The following is a 21,617-nucleotide window of genomic DNA, read 5'->3' on the forward strand; positions in this document are numbered from 1 at the left end:
TTGCAAGAAAAAAAATCATTTATTATTTATCGTATATTTTGGAAGTAAATTATTTTAAAAGCTAAGCATTACTTTAGTAGAAAACTTAACAGAGGGGATTTATTACACTTCCTTTTAAAATTTAAAAGCCTGATTTTTATTCATAGTAATTCTTTATTTCATTCATTTCCATGGGTAGATTTTACGATAATTTTTTAAAGAGATAAAAATGAACGAAAAAGGAATTACAGTAAATAGAGGACAAAGAAAAAAGGTCCTTCTATCTAATTTGAATTATAGGATAGATATATACTTTATATTATTAAAAAGCCTTTTTTTTCTATTTTAAATATAAATATAGCGAAAGATAGTTCTTACATTATAAAAATGCACTATTTTTATCAACGGAACTGTAACTTTAGATATACGATATTATATTCATTTATTAAGATTTTAAATAGTAATATTATTTATATACCAATTTGCAATTGGGTAATTGGGCAGTTACTAAGCTCCACCAAATTAAATAAATAAAAAAAAATACCACTAGATAGACGTAAATGTAAAACTATTTTCAGTATACTCGTATGCTCATGTAAAAAAGAAGCTATTTAGTGATACTTTCCTGGTATCATAGCTTTATAGCTATGTTGCAAAAAGGAAAGTATAGTAATCAATAAGAAAATGTGTTATGAGATTCTTATGAATTTCTCGACGTTTAATGACCCAGGACCCTCAAAAAACAAAAAAAATAAGGGGGTTAATATTCGTATGTACGTTTATAAGAGTGTAGGCGTGTTTGAAGCTTAATAATTTTAGAATGGATAAACCGATTTTGATGAAATTTTATAGATTTGGGTATATGAGGAAATTTGTTGATACAATTTTGGGGTCAATATCTAAGTGGGCGGTGTATATAATTTATTTTCGGGTCAATTTTATAAACATTTTGCTAGTATAACCGCACGTTAAATTAAGTTAGCAAAAGGGCAAATACTTATCTAAACATTTTTAAAAACCTATTAGCACACAATTTCCCCTTACCCAAAAATGGAAAAAAGATATATTTTTATTCATTGCATATCTTCAAACCGAATTTTTTTTATTGTCTTCCTAGATATAGACAGAATTAGTGTCTAGGAAAATTGGTGTCTGGCAAAATTGGGGGTTGGTGGGGAGATCCGATCAAAGTTTAAAAGTATCATTTTTTTAATTTTTCAATTTTTTTTAAATTTAATTAAACTTATAATAATGGTAAAATTATAATAAACTTTTAATAATAATATTAAAATTAAATTCACTCCCACCCCTAAAAAAGAGAGATGTTAAGTAATTTTTTTCGCTTATTATTATTTTTGAACTACGTAAGAATAAATAATTAAAACCAGGAAAGTATTACTAGTTTGTTATCAGCCTTTTTTTTTTATACTTATTGAAAATCAAAATCATCCACCGGGAGGGTCTGTCTTTTTTTTTTTCTTTTTTTTGTTAAAGAGGTGGGGAATCCCATTTACAGACGTCTAAGCAGTGTCGGCCTTGCTAACAGGAGCCGCAAGATGTTATTAATATGCGTATGTAAACCTGCGCACTACCGACTAAACCGCCACCCCTGGCTACCACCCTTCCTGGAACCGCTAACGAAGCATTCCTTCTGGAAGGAGGGTTACACGCCCACTCACACACTCATTCGTCATAGTGCAATCGCATCGTAATAGGAAAATCAACAGAAACACATCAGTTACAGCAAAACAACGGCAAACAAGATATACATCAAAATACAGAAAACAGATTATGAAACTACATACAAAGAAAAATGTCACACAATATATACCAATACAAGAGAAAGAAAAACTTAAGAAAACAAGTCTCACAACAACATATCAAAAAAACAGCAAGAACATAAAAAAAGAAGAAAACAGAAACTCCTGAAAAGAAACACTCAATTTGGATTTGAATACTAAATCTCGGATACCGGTGTTATTTGATGGTTGGGTTTTAATTAACCGCTCGTTTCACGAAAGGTTGGCCTGAGTTCGCTCGTAGCTACACTTTTACCGTTTATTTACACAGATACTGACGAATTACTAACGACTTTAATTGTTTTTGTGACTATAAAAAAGTACTTAAAAAAAAAAAAATCATAACTGCTCGTTAGAACTTGTCGGTAAGAGGCGACAAATTCAACGAACTATATTTACAGTTTTAAACATGATCTAACCTAACAGTGAAATGAAAACGGGGAAAAATTAGTGTGGAAACATTATATTTCAGTTAAATTACAGTAGTAATAAAGAATACTTTTAAAAAATACCTCGAATTTTGTTAGACAACATTTTTTATTTTTCTATTTGATGAACCGCGGGACTCGAATATTTCAATTTATTTATTTTTTTAATGTAACTTTACGAATCGCGCCGCTAGATAGCAGTACTTGATAGTATTAGGTAGCGTACAAAATCTTGATAATATACTTGAAATAATAAAATTTAAAAAAATATACTACAGTTTGTTTTAGTAGTAAATGCTCTTATGAAAATGAAAGTACTACAGATTTTTTTAATTCCCATCACTTCATTAAAAAAATAAAAATAAAATAAAAGTATTAGTTTAAAAGAGATTACTCTAGTTTTATTAAAAAAGGAATAAATAAACCAGAAATAAATTCGATTGGTAAAATCAAATTTAACGATAAAAATCAAGGATTACACTTAAAAAGAAATAAGTGCAATATTACATCACGGATTTTTTATTCTTAAAGCTCATTATACTAGTTTTATTAAAAAAGAAAAAAATGTATTATGATGTGAAGGATATGAACATCAACAAAAAGAATTAGACGTGAAATTCAATTTCTTTGTTCTAAGGTAATAAATTTTATAATAAATCCTTAAGATAACAATCAGTAATTCATAAAAAAAAAAATAAAATAAAAGCATAATTAACAAAACATAGTGATATCCAAAAAAATTACAATGAAATTGTAAACCGTACGGTAAGAGCTCGCAGATATCCTATAAAAATTTCTGTAATATAAATAAAAATGTTTTTAACAAAACGATACTGATATCAAAAAAGGTAAAACACTACATTTCTATTATCAAAATATGTAATTAATTAAGAATTCACTTTAAAAAAAAAAATGTTAAGTATATGTTATAGACAATAGCTATACAATAATAGATAATTAGCAATGTTAAAGCGATCCACGTAATAAGCAAAATCACAAAAAAAAAAAAAAGAATTTGTTATAAAACACTTACCGGCCCGATTTTATTTATATGTAATACATATCACATTTTTCGTCAGAAACGTCACTCTTCGCAACGATGCGGGAGTACACACCATATCCGGGGGGGGGGGGGGTGGCACAGGCACGCAGAGTGTTCGGGGGAGCAGCCGTGTCCGAACACGGCCATCTCCGGGACATCTGCCGAGAGGACCGTACTCCACAGGGTATAAGAAAACGGCCTCATGCCGTATTAAACGAACCACCGTGAAGAGGCGGTATGAGAGTCAGAAAATGACAAACCAGGCTTAGGAGCCTCTATATTGCATAACCTATAAATGGAAACCGCACAAAAATTCCGGCCGCAAAAGTGACAATTTCGCAATTAAATTTTGTTAAAACTATAAAAAGCTAGACATTACCCCACACCGTCCCACGAAGAGACCACAATTTCATTTAGTCAGCATACGCGACTGCCTCTGGAGAACGTTACGCATTTCTCCCTCCAAATAACTAGAGCTCCGGTAGGCGCACTCCTGCTAGCCCATAGGTGCTGGTACCGAAAGTACTTCAGCGGATGGACTGAAGGGGAATCACGCCGGGATTACTAAGCTCCAAAGCTTAGTCTATCATGGTCAGAACCAGTAAATAAATTACACCATGTTCGTCCATACGGATAGGAACGCAAATTCCCACATCCGTTCATAAATACAATTTAAAATTTACATAAACGATGAAATCCGCCCGATAATAGAAAGATACAGCAGCAAGGAACATTGTCCAGGCTCTGCGATCTGTATGGGGAAATATTGAAACTCCAGCCATTCTTGCGTTCCGTTCCGTATCACATTTACAGAAATAATACACAATTCTTATGATTATTCGTTGTTTAATAAATGAAATTGGGCCGGTAAGAGTTTTGTAATAGATTTTTCTTTTTTTTTTTATTATATGAAATGCTTAAACATTGTATGTTATCTATTGTTTATATCTATTCTCTATTACATATATTTAACATATATTTTTTTTAAAAGAAAATTCTAAATTAATAACAGATTTTGATAATAAAAATATAGTACCTTACCTCTTTTGATATCAGTATCGTTTTGTTAACAGTTTTATTTATATTATAGAAATTTTTGTTTTTTGAGCGGAAGAAATGATACTTGCGAGACTCTTTACAGTACGGTGTACAATTTCATTGTAATTTTGTTTTTGGATTGTATTTATTTTCATATTCATGCTACATTTCAATTTCAATATAAAAAACCTCAGGTTTATTTTGATAGCGGGTAGGTAAATGGAAATGCTCATATTCAGGGTGTGGTGACAATTGTTTGTTAATAACTCCAACTCCGTGTTAAAATTTCTGTTAATTTTCTACCAGACTATATCTGGGTATACTACTGGAGGTAATGGAACGTGATTGCCTCAAATTTCCATGATTCAGATAAAATTTTCCTTTACGGTTGAACTGCACAAATTTGGTCATGATAAAATTAGCGGTCTCTGACATGCGACTAGTCTGTATGCTAGGTTGAATAACCAATAACAATTCGTGGTTTATAATTTATACTTCAGGATTTTTACAACAGTGTTGCTTTTTGCACCTTCTGGTAGAGTAGGAATTGCGGTTTTATCTAACCAGTGCTTGATGGCTCTCATATGTGTAGTAGTATAGATTATTTGACCAAGTTGAATCCGTGTTGGTTTCATTCCATTCTGTCCTTCCATTCCATCCTTTCCATCCTTCAATAGCAGAAGGTAAATTGTAAATACATGTAGCAGTTGTGTACGAAGTATTTTTACACTATAAAATTGAGGTCAGATGCCAAATACGACTACTTTTTCTATCACCATTGAAAAATGATAAAAAAAATTTCTAGCTGCAATATAATTGAATAAAATATATTTTAAGTGGTATCTGATATTTGTTGTAAATGTTAAGAAAAATTCGAAGCTTCTCTTGTTGGTAGTTAAAAATAAAAATTGATATCTAATAAATATAAATGATCTATAATGAATGAATTATAATTTGAGTTTTAACAGATTAACCAAGAGAAGTTTTTAACGTCGTACAATCAAAGATCTCAGAATTGCAGATGTAAAACTTATGGACACAGAGAACAGAAAGATATTCAGGAAGAATAAAAGATTACGAAAGGACACAGAAAGGAAACAAAGAGTGTCAAACAAATAGTCCAAAGAGAGAAAGAAATAATGCATCTTGAAAATAAAGGGGAATTGGACGAATTGAAAACCGATTAGAAATTAACTATTAAACGTGGTCTTATATTGGCTAGAGACGATCTTAAAAATTGGTTACGTATTAATTTTACAGAATTCTTTCAAGTTTTTCTTTGTTAATAAATAAATATAACATTTTTACATCTAGTCTGTTAGATGGGTTCGTTTCTGTTTTTTTTTTATGGCCACATGTTTGTAAGTATTAACGCTCTTGTTTCCAATTATTCACCCAGGGGCATCACGATCACTATATAAGGATTGTTTCATTAAAGTTGCGTTGATAGAATCTATCACAGCACAGTTTTATTCTTCTTTTTTTATACAATTTTTTTTTCTTTAATATCCGGAACCACCGTTAGATATTACTTCAGAGGATGAGATGAATGAGAATTTTTGTAGCGTGTAAAAATGCCATGCCTGACAAGGATTCGAACCCGGAACCTCCGGATGAAAGGTCGGGAAGATACCACTCGCGTCACGGAAGCCGGCTCATTTTTTATATCTATCCTAAATTTTGTATCCTAAGGCCAATATTTATTTTTTGTTTTTTTTTGTTTTTAATAATTATCCTTGTTATAGAATTACGGTGTCAATTTTAATGGAACACTAGAGGACGTGGTAGAATCTCCGTACGAAATTCATGTTCCTTCATACACATCACGCGCTATCTATATCTAAAAATACATTGCCTATAAAACACTGCTACTACAGAGAGCATAGTCAATCAACAAATGGCTTGGTTACTCTAAAATAATTTCACGGATCTGCAATGCTAGCAGATCCCTAGGAGCGTGTGTGATGGTTTACATAAATCTAGATAAGGAAGCTACAACTGCTTGCCAGAAAATAAAATCAGGTGCGAGCATTTTGAGTTTTAAAAACCCTGCATTAACTAGAAATACATCAGTAAAAAAAATACTAAAAGTTTATGTATTTTTGTTTTTTTTTAATACTTTTCATTTAAAAAAACTATAATACAACAACACTTTAAAACTTTATTTATATGAATAATAAAAAATGTTTTTCTTAATTCTAATTTAGCTAGTATAATTATTTTTTTTTTTTTTTTTATTTTATATCATATAGTAATATCAATCCATGTTAGTTTTATATATTTTTATAATCAGTAGAATGAATTATTATGAGCAGTATTTTACTGAAATTATTTATTAAGGATATGTAAGGTACACAGTAATTTTTTTTCGTAATTTAAAATTTTCTAACTGCACAATGGTGAATTTAGTATTTTACCAAATTTTTATTACTTCCTTGTACGAACTAAAGGAAGTATTGTGATCGCGTAAACTTTCGGTTTCCAGTTTTCAACGGAAATATCCATTTTGACCATCCCTGAATCCATTTTAACTAGTTTCGATGGGACGTCTATACGTACGTTTATATATATGTATGTACGTATACACCTCGCATAACTCAAAAACAATTAGCCGTAGGATGTTGAAATTTTGGATTTAGGACTGTTAAAACATCTAGTTGTGCACCTCCTCTTTTGATTGCAGTCGATTGAATCAAAAGTGTCCAAAAAAGTCCAAAATCCAAAAACAATTTGGTTTTGGACCTTTTCTTAACTGCTGTAATAAGCCCTAATTGAGAGCTTATCAACAATATATAATAAGTGGTACTTATTTTCATTGGTTCCAGAGTTATAGCCAAATAAAATTTTAATTTATGAAATATCTGGATCTTAAGGGATGACACATCACTTCAAATCAGATTTCCTCACGATATTTTTTTATCTTTGTTTTTTTTTAATTCAAATATATTGATTTATTAATAATTGTTAACCTTTGATCGTAACAAAAAAATTACGATGAATAATAACACAATAATAACAGAAAAAAATCAGAAATTTTAATGAAATAAAATTTTATGTTCTTTTCATTTTAAAAAAATGTGTAAATATAATTTTAATAGGAGTAAAACGAAGTCATATATTTTCCACATCAGATTTTTTCCTTGGATGGTCTTCTTACGCCAAAAATATTTTAAAAAATAAATCAGTTTAAAATAAAATAGTTTTGAAAAGAAAATTTATAAATAAGATACTAAAGTTTTCAGAGTGAATTTCTGTTCTGGATACAATCTTATATTAGACAATTCTGGCAATAAACTATTAGTTAATAAATGGAATCTTAGTCATGTCTCCATTTACTAATTGTATAATATGAAAAAATCAGTCCTTTTCCAATTTATACAAAATTAAAAAAAAAAAACAATGTTTCTCTCAATACTGAATCAATTTCATTAAAAACTGAATGAAATATAAAAGAAAGTTCTAACAAATAAGGTTAAAATAACCCATAAAAATATACAATTCTGAAACTAGATATGATGAAACTTTCTATATATTTTATAATAAGTTTACTACGTCTGCACTTTTGAAGAATATATATAATAAAAACAAGAAGAAATTACGTATACAGGATGAAGATATAAAGATAAAAGATGGATAAATCTAAAACAAGTTAGAGGAGAAAATCTGATGTGATAAAAGCACTTGAACGATAAGAAATAGTAAGGGAAAAACAGGGAATGGTAATGCTAAAAGTGTTGCAAGTTGGAAAAAGGGAGGGAAAATCTCTGCAAATCGAAAGAATGAATACCTTTCTTTAGTTCTTCAGTCTAGTGAACAAATGACATTTATGCAGCTCTTTTCTCTTTTAAATCTCTTCCATTCGTCGACATCTTCTTCACTAGCAATACAAATACTCACACTTACAAATATTTTTTTTTTTTATACGTAGCCTACTCATACGATACTACGTACATAAGAATAATAATAAATACCAATTTTATTAGTTTTTCTTATTTACTTGGAATACGTAAGACTTTACTAGTACACCTACTCTGAAAATACTTTTGTACAAACTTATTTTTTAACCAAATACAATTCAGTCATCATCAGCAAAATTTTAGAAAACCAAGTTGAATCAGTAAAATGTTTTGTTACAATTTTATATTTTAGAAAGGTTTTATAAATTTTTTAGAATTAAAAATAAGTTGAAAAAAAATAGTCTTAAATTTTTTTTTATAAATTTATAAATCTTGAATTAAATTTTGATGAGTAAAATATGTAAAATTTACTATTTAAAAAATAAACAACTAGCCCTAAACGATTATTGGAAAATAAACTACAAAAACTTTACTTAAAAATCAATCATAAATTAGATGGTCATTTAGATATGTTAAAAAAATAATTATTAATAGATACTACGATAGAAATATATATAAATTTTTAAAATTTGCAAAAACTAAATAAAAAAATTAATAAATAACTTTAATTGATAAATAAACAATACTTACGAAACATAGATATATTTTCCGGGATTTTTCTACAATAATAAATAAAACTGCAGATATAAATAACAGTTGTCATTCAAGCAAGTCCGAATAAAAAAGTTTAATTTAATATAAAAATATCAGAAATATATTGAACCTTCAACTCAGACTGCTCAGTTTTATTTAATATATTTTTTTGTCTTCAGTCATTTGACTGGTTTGATGCATCAAGAACTGCATAAAACCAGTCGTCCAAGATTCCCTATCTAGTCCCAGTTGTTTCATTTGCCGTATATTCCCTACATCCTACATCCCTAACAATTTGTTTTACATATTCCAAACGCTGCTTTTCATTTTCTTGTTTAGCCTCCGGCAATTACCATTAATACTTTAGAGGATGAATGACGATGATATGTATCAGTATAAATGAAGTGTAAGTCTTGCACAGTCTCAATTCGACCATTCCTAAGATGTATGGTTAATTGAAACCCAACCACCAAACAACACCGGTAACCACGATCTAGTATTCAAATCCGTGTAAAAATAACAGACTTTACTAGGACTTGAACGCTGAAACTCTCGACTTACAAATTAGCTGATCTGGGAAGAGGGCGTTCAACACTAAACCAACCCGGTGGGTTCCAAACATTGCCTGCTTGCAGTTTTTCCCATCTACCTTTCCCTTCAGTATTAAAGCGACTATTCCAAGATAAGTTAATATGTGGCCTATAAGTCTGTCTCTTCTTTTAATTTCACTTTTCCAAATCCTTCTTTCTTCATTGATTTGCGGCAACATGTCTTCGTATCCACCCATCTGATTTTTAACATTGTCATATAGCACCGCATTTCAAAGCTTCTAATTTTTTCTTCTCAGGTACTCTGACCGTCCAATTTTCACTTCCACACTAAGCTACGCTCCAAGGATACACTTTCAAAAATGTTTTTCTGGCGTTTAAATTAATTTTTGATGTAAGCAAATTATATTTCTGACTGAAATCTCGTTTAGACTGTGTTATTTTACATTTTATATCGCTCCTGATTCGCTATCTTTAATAATTCTACTTTCCGAATAATAAAATTCTTCTAACCCGTAATCTTTTCTCTTCCTATTTTTATATTCAGTGGTCCATCTACATTATTTCTACTACAATTCATTACTTTCGTTTTGTTTTTCTTTATTTTCGTGCGATAATTATTGCGTTGTAACTTCATCCATGCCATTCATTGTTTCTTCTAAATCTTTTTTTTAACATATAACATATAAACCTCTTCTAAAGATTGAGTAGATAAATTGTATTTTGCTTATCCTCAGAAACGCTAAATGTAACGCTACACTTCTTAAAAACTGGGAATTAATAAATTTATTTTTAAAGTAAATAATTATAATGTAGAATAAATAGTACAAACTAAAAATCCTTGAAACTAGAATAAAGGAAGATCTGACTCATTGTAAATGTAGAAGTCCAGAGAAATCGGTTTTAGCCCCGTATTGCTTGGTACTAGCCATAAAATTGGTCTATAAGAAACAATGGTTTTAAATAGAATACGGTAAACATGAAATGAGTGACTGGGAAACTTACTTTACCAAGGCGCTTGCTGGTAATCTCGTCAAGTCTATGCGGTTGCTCAGTTGTAGAGTGACCACTTCGGAAGCCGAACTGATGATAGGAATAAAACGACCATGCTCAAGAATAGACTGCAGCCTCTGAAGAAAACGTTTCTTACACATTTTATGCCAAATAAATAAAAGACTTATCGGCGAAGATACCTCATGTACAGTTTTTACTTGTTTCTCGGACCATAACCACTTTTGAAACTTCCATTCCGTCGGAAAGTACGTAGTTCGCAGGATACCATTAAATAGATGTGTTATATACATCATGGCATTGAAAATAAGCATACGTAGCATTTTTTTAGTAATTAATCTTCCTTCTTCCTGATTACTTGCAGAATCTCTGATGATGAAAATGAATTAACAGGAAGACTCAGAGGAATCTAGCTGCTCACGAATTCAAGAATCTCCTCCTCGCCAGGCCACGTATGCCAAGTAGATGAAAGACTTTACTCTGGTAAATAGCAAATTACAGTAAACTGGTTAGCCTTCCCCCCGTTTATATATACCCATATGCCATCCAGCGTTTTTGAATGAGGAAATAAGGGTGGAGGCCATTGATGTTTCTTGATGATTCTCCATAGGGAGTAGGGACCTATGCAAAGAAGAATGTTCTCGAGATAATTCTTAAATGTCTCATTTTAATAGATATCCGTGGTTGTTTCAACTTACGAGCACTCTGTTCAAGATGTCCTATACGCTGGTTTCCTGAATCATTGCCATCTCCTCCTTCTTGTAGCAATAAGGTCCATCACCTCCCTCGGGTAGTCCGGGAATGAACATGTTGGGCTCCTCGCCCCATATGTTCAATCTAAGGTGTCGAGCGCCAGGCAGCTTCTTCAAAGACTGTGGTCAAATATTACGTCGCATTATTCACATCAGCAAAACACCTCAATAGCATCCGCACAACTAACTCGTCCTCTACCCAGTTTCGATGCGAGTCCCAAATGGTCCTGTTGTTATGAAGGACAGGCGTTTTCCTTTTCCTTATCATCATTGTACTAATGGTAAGCAGGACAGAGGGATGTTCAGACGTCGAATCGTAGCTGTTTCTAATTTCAGTGTACGTTGATGATATTCCAAGTGACATATAAGTCCAAGTGTCATATAAGTAGGATCCGATGGCCATTAAGTTGGTTGCAACCTAGAGATCACATTGAGCTACATGTTAACAATACAACCCTTTAAAGCCCTGCCTCTAATAGTTATTAGCCGAGATTCCCATAGAAGAGGTTTCGCGCTCCAGTCACCTCCGAGAAAACGAGATGCTAACGTTGAAAAAACTCAGAAAATAAGCTAAGCTACCCTTGATCACGTGGCTAGGAGTACAATTGATCGCCGTAAGTCTGAGAGGTCCAAATCTCTCTAGGATCTCAACCGTGGTCGCCTGAATATGATTTCACCCGTACTCGAAGCTGGTCATGCTTAATCGCAGATGAGCACTCCAGAACCTCCATGCGCTCTGCCATAAAAATGATTAATCGTATAGTCTGGATACTAGGAAGACGAAAATAGCTACGACTAGTGAAATATATCTCAGAGAACAATAAAATCTTAATGACCCGGCCATTATTAAAGCTTCCAGTTCCTGTCCTTGACTAACGAGACTATTGATATTTCAGGTTGCGACTCTTAGAAATCTAGATATAAACAGATTTTGCTGATCACCTTAGGAAGCAAGACCATTAAATAACCTACTTGCTACATTAGAAATTCTATGTTATTAGTTAGTTTTTGTAACGTGTCTACAGTATGACCATAGATGTCGTGCTCAATAGTCGCAGCATAAGATTGAGGTTAAGTATTGGCATGTGCAGTTTGACCCCCACTCCTTAATTTACCAAAGAAAGATATTTGTATTGCCCAAGTAAAAGGAAGAGCTCCCTTTGTTCAGGGTCTCCAGTGGAGTGGTATTCTTTATAGTAGGTATCATTTGTTTCTGTGTTCTGCCAAGGATTTCCTTATAAACCCTGCATTTTTGCATTTTCTGTAGTTCGCGGAATGTTTTGATTGGCAGAGCGTACAACTAGCCGAAGTATTTCTGTTTATAGGAGAATCTGCAGTTCTATGGCCCGCTGCACATTCATCTCAAACGGTAAGGCCTCATAGAATTGTTCTTTATGTGATCGTACTGTTGGTGTTGCATGCATTGTACCATCTAGGAGGTTTTCTGGGTATCTCAAACGAAACTCCACAGTTTGTGATATATAAAAACACCTCCTTGTTGTTATCTTTAGTCTACAAGTTGATCGAAAACGTCGATAACAATTCCTTTGGAACGGGCATAGATTAAACTTCGGACTACGTGTCCGTAATCCTCAATTCTTCCTTCTGATATGTATTGGAACTGAGAAGTGCAAGTCCCTCAGAACAAAGCCGGTCTCGGTCTTTCCTCGTAAACGTGTGACCAATCAAATTCTATTCACCGATTATATTAATTACCTTCTTATACACGTTAACTTTCTTCGAAACCTTACGCAGATGCTTAGAGCTTTATATTGTACTCACATTTACTAACTACCGTTTCTAATAACTCATACAGCCTCTAACATCGGTAATGCCGTATAGAATAATCAGCGGAGGCCTAATGACGTTCCTTTTAAAAGCCTCAAAATTATCATCCTCAATGGAAGGTCAAGGTAACGATTTGAAAAAATAAAATTCAGTAGTGATATCAACAGAAGATGGTGACTTTAGACGCAAGTGGCACAGTCTGCCATGGTATAGGAGTTGTCTATGAATCTGCGATGTCAGTACCCTTCTTGCTTCTATAGGCGTCATCCAGATCGTATTCAATGTTCTCTAATTAATTTACGACGAGATTGGTTCCTGTGATATTATTTCGACGGCGCTAAGGCTCCATGTTTTCTGGAAGACAGCAAAGAAGAACTCCTATTTGTTTTATTCTCAATATATGCAACAGCTGGCAGTTGATCCATCATTAACCTGTTACGGTACAGCCTCCACACTACAGGCTATAAGTTAAACCTGATAATTCGAGTAAAAAACAGAAAAAATAGAGAGTAAATATATATATGTATATGAAAAGCAGTTTTTGTAATTCAATACCCTTCAGAATAGTCACATTATAATCAACATCTTCGAAATAATATGTAACCATCATAAAATGAAAAACAAAATCAAGAGCAAAATATAAACATAACCTCTCCCTCTTAGATACAGTTGTTGTTTGTTTTTTTTAATATGATTTACATATGAATGACAAAACTTCTATACACTATAACATTAAGTTTTTTTTTATTAATAAATTCCACCTCATTTATAAATTGAACCATTTAAATAATCTCACTTTTTTAACATTTTAAATAAAGGCTTATATTTCATGTCATAAATTTATCTGTACAAAAGGTTTTTGACCAATCAACTGTAATAAAATTACTGCTCCCCAGTGTTATTCGTGGGCTTTCAGTTATGTACGTTGCTTTAATCTAACCGTAAATTAATATTGATCTAATACAGCTGGATACTTATTTATTTTGATAAAACCGGAAAAATTAATACACAAGGGCATTTCAATTCTGAAATGACTTTGTTTATTAACATATTCTATTACAAAAATTACATAATTTCATCATGAACTCATTTATTATTAAATTAATTAAAAAAGATTTAATTTTTGATGGAATGGCAAAGTACAATGATCCATCATTGAATAATCACAGTATTTTATTTTTAACTTCGGTACATTATAAGGTACCGAAGTTAACATCTTCAATGTTTACTCCTTGAGAGTAAACATTGAAGATGAAGAAATTTTAAAATTCTTTCCATAAGTATTTCTTGGACCTTGGAGTATGTATAATGAAAGAAATTATCCAAATAAATGGCAAAAGTACTTGGAACTGGTGATCGAAGTGAATTAGAATTAATTCTCTCAATATCTATTTCTTTATAGGTTTTAAAGTAAAAATTATTCACACTTGTTTTTATTAAGATAATAACTATTATTATATTTTCTGCTAAGATCACTATACTTTCTATGTTGAGTACTGCTTGCCTTTCTTAGCTTCATTCTTTTATCACTTGTTGACGATGAAGCTAAGAAAGGTAAGCAGTACTCAGCGTACACAAAATTATTCGCATAAGATTGTAATGTTAAAAGAATAATTTTTTGTTAATAATTTAATAAAAGAATATCAGACATAATGTAACGTAATGTAACTCAAACAGATTTAAAAGAAATGTAATAAAATAAATATTGTAATTTACTAGAAAAAAAAAACAAAAACCAATAATACCGAAATCAGACAAAGAATTGCTTTATTTACTATTACGTTTTTAACTGTAAAGATTTTTGTAAATTTGTAACTTTAACTAAAAATACGAGCAAATTTAGGTACCTGGGGGAAGTTATCCAACCAAATGGAGTGGTCAAGAAAGCAAACACCGTCAAGACAAATAAGATTCTTAAATCTTATGGGCTAACGATGGACGTGACAGTAAGTAAATGGGTATTAGGGATGGCTATGATCAGGCACAATATAATGGTAATCCAATCAGTAGTTTTATAAGCAGAATGCTCTGAATTAACGGGAAATAGATACACTAGAAATTACTGAAAGACGGATACTAAGGAAATTCCTAGGGCCCAGAAAAGCTAACGATGGTTGAAAATTGTAAAAGAATGAGGACTTTAACTGCAGTTACAGAGAATTCCTGAAGCAAAAGCGAGCGGAAAATGACATTCTACGGCATCTAGCAAGATGAATTCCAGCAGGTTTATGAACTGAATTTTTGACAATTCTAATGGTGACAAGACGACGTTAAATGGTTCAGAAAAATTAGAGCACCTAACGGTGGTAATGTAATGATTGAAAAAACGTCCGAAAATGGTGTGAAAGTTTAGAAATAACAGAATTAATGTGCATGATGAAGAACGTTTGCGGAGACCCTTCATACCCCCGAGGACTTGTTGAAACGCGTCGATGATGAAATCAGAAAAGATCGTCGCCCAAAGATTTCCGATCTGGCCCTTCTTTTTCCAGATGTTTCAAGAGCTGTTATTGGTTACATTGTTCATGAACGTTTAGTCTTCAGATAGGTTTCTGCACGTTGGGTGCCGAACATCTTAACGGAACGTCACAAAAAGATCCGAATGGGATCTGCTTCGGAATTTTTGATGTGCTACACAGAAAAGATGATCAGTTTCTTAATTCAGTTGTTACCGGCGATTAAATAAGGATTTCGTATTACACGCCAGAGAGAAAACGGCAGTCAAGTGAATAACCAACCAGACCAACAAAGGTCAAGCCACAGCCATTTGGACACTAACTGATGTCGATAGTCTTTTTGGATCGGTTTGGCATACTGTCAAACTATTGATTTCAAACTACGTGGAACGATCATAAATGCAGAAGCCTACTGCGAAACTTTACGTAAGTTACGGTCCGCCATTCAAAATCGGCGAAGTGGCCCGCTGACCGACGGCGTCGTCCTGCTGCACGATAACGCACGTTCACATGTTGCTGGTCTGACCACGTGATTTACTGAGAACAATTGGATGGGAAATTTACGATCACCCACCATATAGTACGGACTTAGCTCCTTCTTATTACCATTTGTTTGGGAAATTGAAAGAAGTTTTGAGTAGTAAGCAATTCGCGGGTGTTGATGAACTTAAAAAAGCTGTTAATCAGTGGCTAAACTGACTGGCGGCAGAAGAATATGACGATGGTATATTGAAGCTGATGTATCGCTAGGATAAATGTCTTAATTCATGTGGAGATTATATAGAGAATTAGTATAAGGTATTTAATTTAAGAGAAATACAGAATATTTATAAAATTTTCAGAATAATCTTTTTACAATGAAACTGTATTTACTATAGAGATAACCTTTCGTATTTAGTTTCCTTGAACTTTCTTTATACCATCTTATTCAGAATTAAATTGTCTACAAGTTCTGTTGAACACGTTTACGTATTTATTACCATCTAACAAAGTTATTTTACGCCAAACAGAAAATGGTGTGTTTTCGACCCCAATATTTTTTACTTTACCCCAAATTTCTCAAAGACTACTAAAAATACCAATGTGGAACCTATTTGTTCAGTTTTTCAAATCAGATTTCATATAATACCACTAAATTTACAGCAAATTTACTTAACTTGCGTCTCAAGAATTATAATCTCAGTTTATTTTACTGAAGATTAAGAAATCTGGGCGAAATCTTTTGCCAACTAATACTTGTTAACGAAGCTTTCCCGAAGGTATGTTTATATGTACTTTCTTCTTTATTTCCAGGTTCGGAAAGCTACTATTGGCGCAGAGTGGACCAATGGTGATGCACCGCGTCGCTACACGCAGCGTACAAATGATTCATTCCTTTGAACGATTTGTACTTCTCGAACCATTCATTCGTTCAAACGATTTATACATCTTGATACGAAAGATTTATTTAAAAATATACTTGTTTTGGGGATAATTGGCAAAAAAATTTAACAAAATCATGTAATGATTTTAAACCATGAAACATAAACCATGTAAAATTTTCGCGGTGGGCCGTATGTCCGCTTTTTTCTAGTATCTAAAGAAAAATTATTGAAAAAAATGACCCATGTTGCTGTGAAGAACTACTTTATTGTTTATTTCATCTTTGTTTTAAAATGCATCCTGTTTGTTCTATTATAGCATTGTATATTCGAAAGAGTTCAGCTTGTACGTTTAATATTATCCATATTGTTGTTTGATTTTGCCGGCTTCCGTGGCGCGAGTGGTAGCGTCTTAGCCTCTCATGCGGATGCCCCGGGTTCGAATCCCGGTCAGGCATGGCATTTTCATACATGCTACAAATCATTCATCTCATCCTTTGAAGCAATACTTAACAGTGGTCCGGAAGGTTTTAAAAAAAATTGTTGATTTGTTTCGTACTGGTTTGGTTTGCAATTAATACTTATAAAAGCCATTTGTGGGAACATAAAACCAACATTTCCTTTCACTGATAGAAATTGTGAATCCAAAAGTAAAACCTAGGATATTCTACTTCTAGGCTGTACAAAAAATGAACCACATTTTAAACTCGAAAATCAACAAAACTACAATAAACCAAATATAAAAATACAATTCAAATTTAACACAATATTAACAAGTTCCCCCCCGTGTTGAAAAGAAATCGCAGGCAATACCAGTTTGAGAATCGCATCAGATTGAGAATAGTAATACCGTCTGCTGAAGGTGGCTACAAATCTGTTGATTGGATTTTTAAATAGTTATATTTATGAAATTGATTAAGATTTTCCTTAAAAAAATATAGTTTTATGCAATTTTTATTGGCGATTGTCAAGGAGAAACATAAATATTACTGGCGAATGACTGTATTTGTTTTATCATTAAAAAATAAATTTCCTTTATAAATTTTATGATTAAATTAGATTTAGGTATACATAAACAAAATAATATTCATTATTTTTAATTTATTGATGAAATCCTTCAAATAGAGTGAAAAAAAATTGACAGATTGTGGTGGTGACAGACTGATCGTTTTTTGTTTTAGTGATGATTTAATTTTTTTAATTTTCAAGCTCTATTTGTTTTCAGTAGTTTATTGTATCATGGAACGCTACACATCTCAACAACGTTTACAAATAATAAAAATTTATTGTGGAAGTATGGAATCGGTTACAACTACATATCGTTCGATTCCCGTATTTATATGGTGTGAATAATCCGGCCAACAAAAGCACAAATCATCGATTGGTTAAAAATAAATTTTTTTTCTAATTGATGTTGAAATTCATAAAAGACGTGAAAATAGTCAATAGAGTAGTGATACCGTAAGTCCAAGTATTCGTGAAAATTTATAGACATCACATTGTTCACAAGAATTGGACTTTTCTTCAACGACAAGAATGCGAATTTTCATTTTTAAAGATTTTGGTCTACACTAATATTCAGAAAGATTCAACTACCACAAGAATTAAAGGCACAGGACCACTCTTTGCGTCGATGGTTTGCTGATTGGGACTCTAGAGCATCTCAAAGTGTTTCCACATTTTCATGAAAAAAATCTACTTTTCAGGTGAGGCTCACTTTTGGCTTGATGACTTTGTAAACAAGCAAAATCGTTTTTGGGTGATCCATATCCGCAAATGATTCATTACCAATCATTACGTCCGAAAAAATCACTGTTTATGTGGATTATGTGGTAGCAGCATTGGGCCATTGTTAATGGCATTATATAATACTATGTCATAGATAATAATGAATGCTATTGAGCTGTGATTCGGAATTTATGGTTTGTGGAAAAATTTGATTTCAATGAAATGTGGTCTCAACAGGATAGTGCTATACGGCATACATCTGCTGAAACAATTCAGTTTTTCCGTCAAATGTTTGGTGATTCGATAATTTCACGAAATAATAATGATTATCATTTCGCCACCAAGGTTGTGTGATTTGACTACCTTAGACTTTTTTCTATGGAGTTATGTTAAGTCACAAGTTTACACAACAATCCGCGAACGATTTATTTATTTAGCGTATGGCACCAAGAGACAACATCAATTACAGTCAAAAATTACCAACAAACATCTAACAAATTAATATAAGCTATTGATTCTGGAGTCACCATCAGGAAATCTTCAGGAACCCTTCATAAGCTGTCCTAGGGCAAACTTCTGTGATGTGTTTAATTTTCACCACACTCGCAAAGGGGCGTTGGTGTTTTACCCCGTTTATACAGGAAATAGGCGCACCTACCATGCTGAGTTCGTATTCTGTTTAGTGTTGACCATGTCTTACGTGGCAAGTCAAAACCCGACGGCTTTTGAGTAATACACGGAATTTGGTTATTCTGCTTTGTGGTCCATTCTTGATGCCAGGCGTCAATTAGATTAAATCCTTCCTCTGTCCAGCAATTGCTGTTTTGATATGGGGCTTTCTAGATTGAAGACGACCATGGTTGGCATTCTCAATGTCGTCATGTACTGGTAGGTTTCGATTGTCCATAATCTTCTTGTACTCTTTTATAACAGCGTTCATATTGCGCAGGTTTGATGGTGGTATGTGGCTCAATACTGGAAGCCATTCCACAGGAGTAGACCCGACAACCCGGCAATCATTCTCATAGTGTTATTAAGTTGAGAATCAATTCTATAAACATAAGGGCTGTTAAGCCATACTGGCGCACAATATTCTGCAGCCGAGAAGACGAGATTCAGAGCCGATGTGCGCAAAGTGGAAACCCAATGCTCCCGACGTTGTTCCACAGAGCTTATGTATAATGTTGTTTCTCGCTTTCAATTTCTCTGCTGTTTTCATTAGGTGCTCCTTAAATGAAAGCGTTCTATCAAGTGTCACACCTAGGTATTTTGGTGTCTTATTGTGAAAGAGCCATTTTTTAAATTTTTTTTAAATTCTCAAATAGAATTTTAAGCTCCTATTAGCGAACTTGTTACATAGATGGAAGCGCGAACGACTGATGACTTGAAAGCAAATATTTGATGCGGTATTATGAAATTCAAGCTTATTTGTACGAAAGACCATGAAAAATTTTGTTGATAAACTTGGCTTGTCAAGAAAAGCCAGGTCATATGAATGATATTGTTTTTTGAACACAATGTAATGTGCTTCAAAATTAAAAAAAAAAAATTGATTGGTATTATACATACTTTTTGTTTTTTTTGTAATTTTACTTTTTTCGCTGAAAAGACTAGAAAGATTTTATTTTGTTTTTATCTTTAAAAAAAAAAAAAACTCCATTATAACTATTAATATTGCAATTATATATAAGAATATACAAAACAAATATTAACAAAAATAATACTCGTTATTTTTAATTTATTAATGAAAATTCATATTTCCTATCTCTTATCAAAACAATAAATCAAACGAGTTATTTATTATTTTGCAAAGTAAAATATTTCATTAAAGGTTTAGGAAAATGCAATTTTAAACTACTCGGTTTTCTTTTCCTATAATATTATGTGACGGTAGATTAGAACTTAATGTACGGTTTCGACCTCTGCGCCATTAAGCCATTTACAGAACAATACTTATTCTCCTGTAATAATACTACATCTTACTCATTCTAACTATATTTCTGTCTCACGTTTTTCTCTCTCAGTCCAGACAACAAAACTCTGTAGCATTTTAAATTCTCTCCATTTAAAAAAGAAAATAATCCAGTTGAATTTTCTTCACTTTTATACAAATCCAAAAGATTTAAACTAGTACTATTTCTTCTCTGATGGTTTTTATTATGCAATTTATCTTCCATTCTGTATTTTTCTCTCGTTATATACATTTACTTTTATTAAAAAATAAAATAATATTCCTAAAGAAACACAACTTTGTTATCAACATAATAAAAGTAATTACTGGATTTTTAAATGACAAGATCATTAGTATGCAAATTCCTTTTCCCACATCCTATACAAAAATGATAATAATAACAAAAATAAAATTACATAATAACAGGTTACTATAATAAAAATTATTCTATTAAATATTAGTATTATTTTTATTACATCCGCCGATCTCCGTGGTGGAGCGGAAGCGTCTCGGTCTTTCATCCGGAGGTCCGGGGTTCGAATTCCGGGCAGGTATGACATTTATATACGTACAATATATTGTTACTATATAAATAAATATATAAGATTACTACCAGGAATGGTTTTCACTTATAACCCAAAGCATTGAATCAGCATAAATCAAATTTAATATTTTCAAAGAAATTCCGGACAAGACAGAATAAAACTTTCTCATAAAATAGACCGAACTAGATTTACCAAGTTTCTTAAACTCAAACTTTGGAAAAATCTAAAATTTTAATATTAATGAGAAATGATCTAAAAGAAGTCGATTAGAAAAAATTTGATTCAAGAAAAAATTTTGAAAATGGACAAAGCATAAGGAATGACTAAAGAGATCTGTAACAAAAAATACCTTTACATAAAAGAAAAAATGAGATATAAAGCAATAATTAAGCGTGAAAATCTAAACTCACTTTACAGCAACAACAACAAAGAAGAAATAGAAAAATTAGAAAACCAAAAAAAATTTGGAAAATTTTTTTTAGGAAGTTCAAATAAGAATGAAATCTGAAAACGTTAAAATCAACGATTTAAGAAATAGAGACCAGATAATAAAAATAAACAGCAGAGGGGAAATGATGAAGAATACTTTAAAAACAAAAATCAAAAATTAAGATGAAGCAAAAGTTGTAACGCAGTGTTCGTGGCCAATTGTAAATAGAAAAAATGATAAAATAAATTTTATATATGAAAAAAAAAACACC

Source organism: Lycorma delicatula, chromosome 10 (genome assembly GCF_047948215.1).
Source record: "Lycorma delicatula isolate Av1 chromosome 10, ASM4794821v1, whole genome shotgun sequence".
Taxonomy (NCBI): Eukaryota; Metazoa; Arthropoda; class Insecta; order Hemiptera; family Fulgoridae; genus Lycorma; species Lycorma delicatula.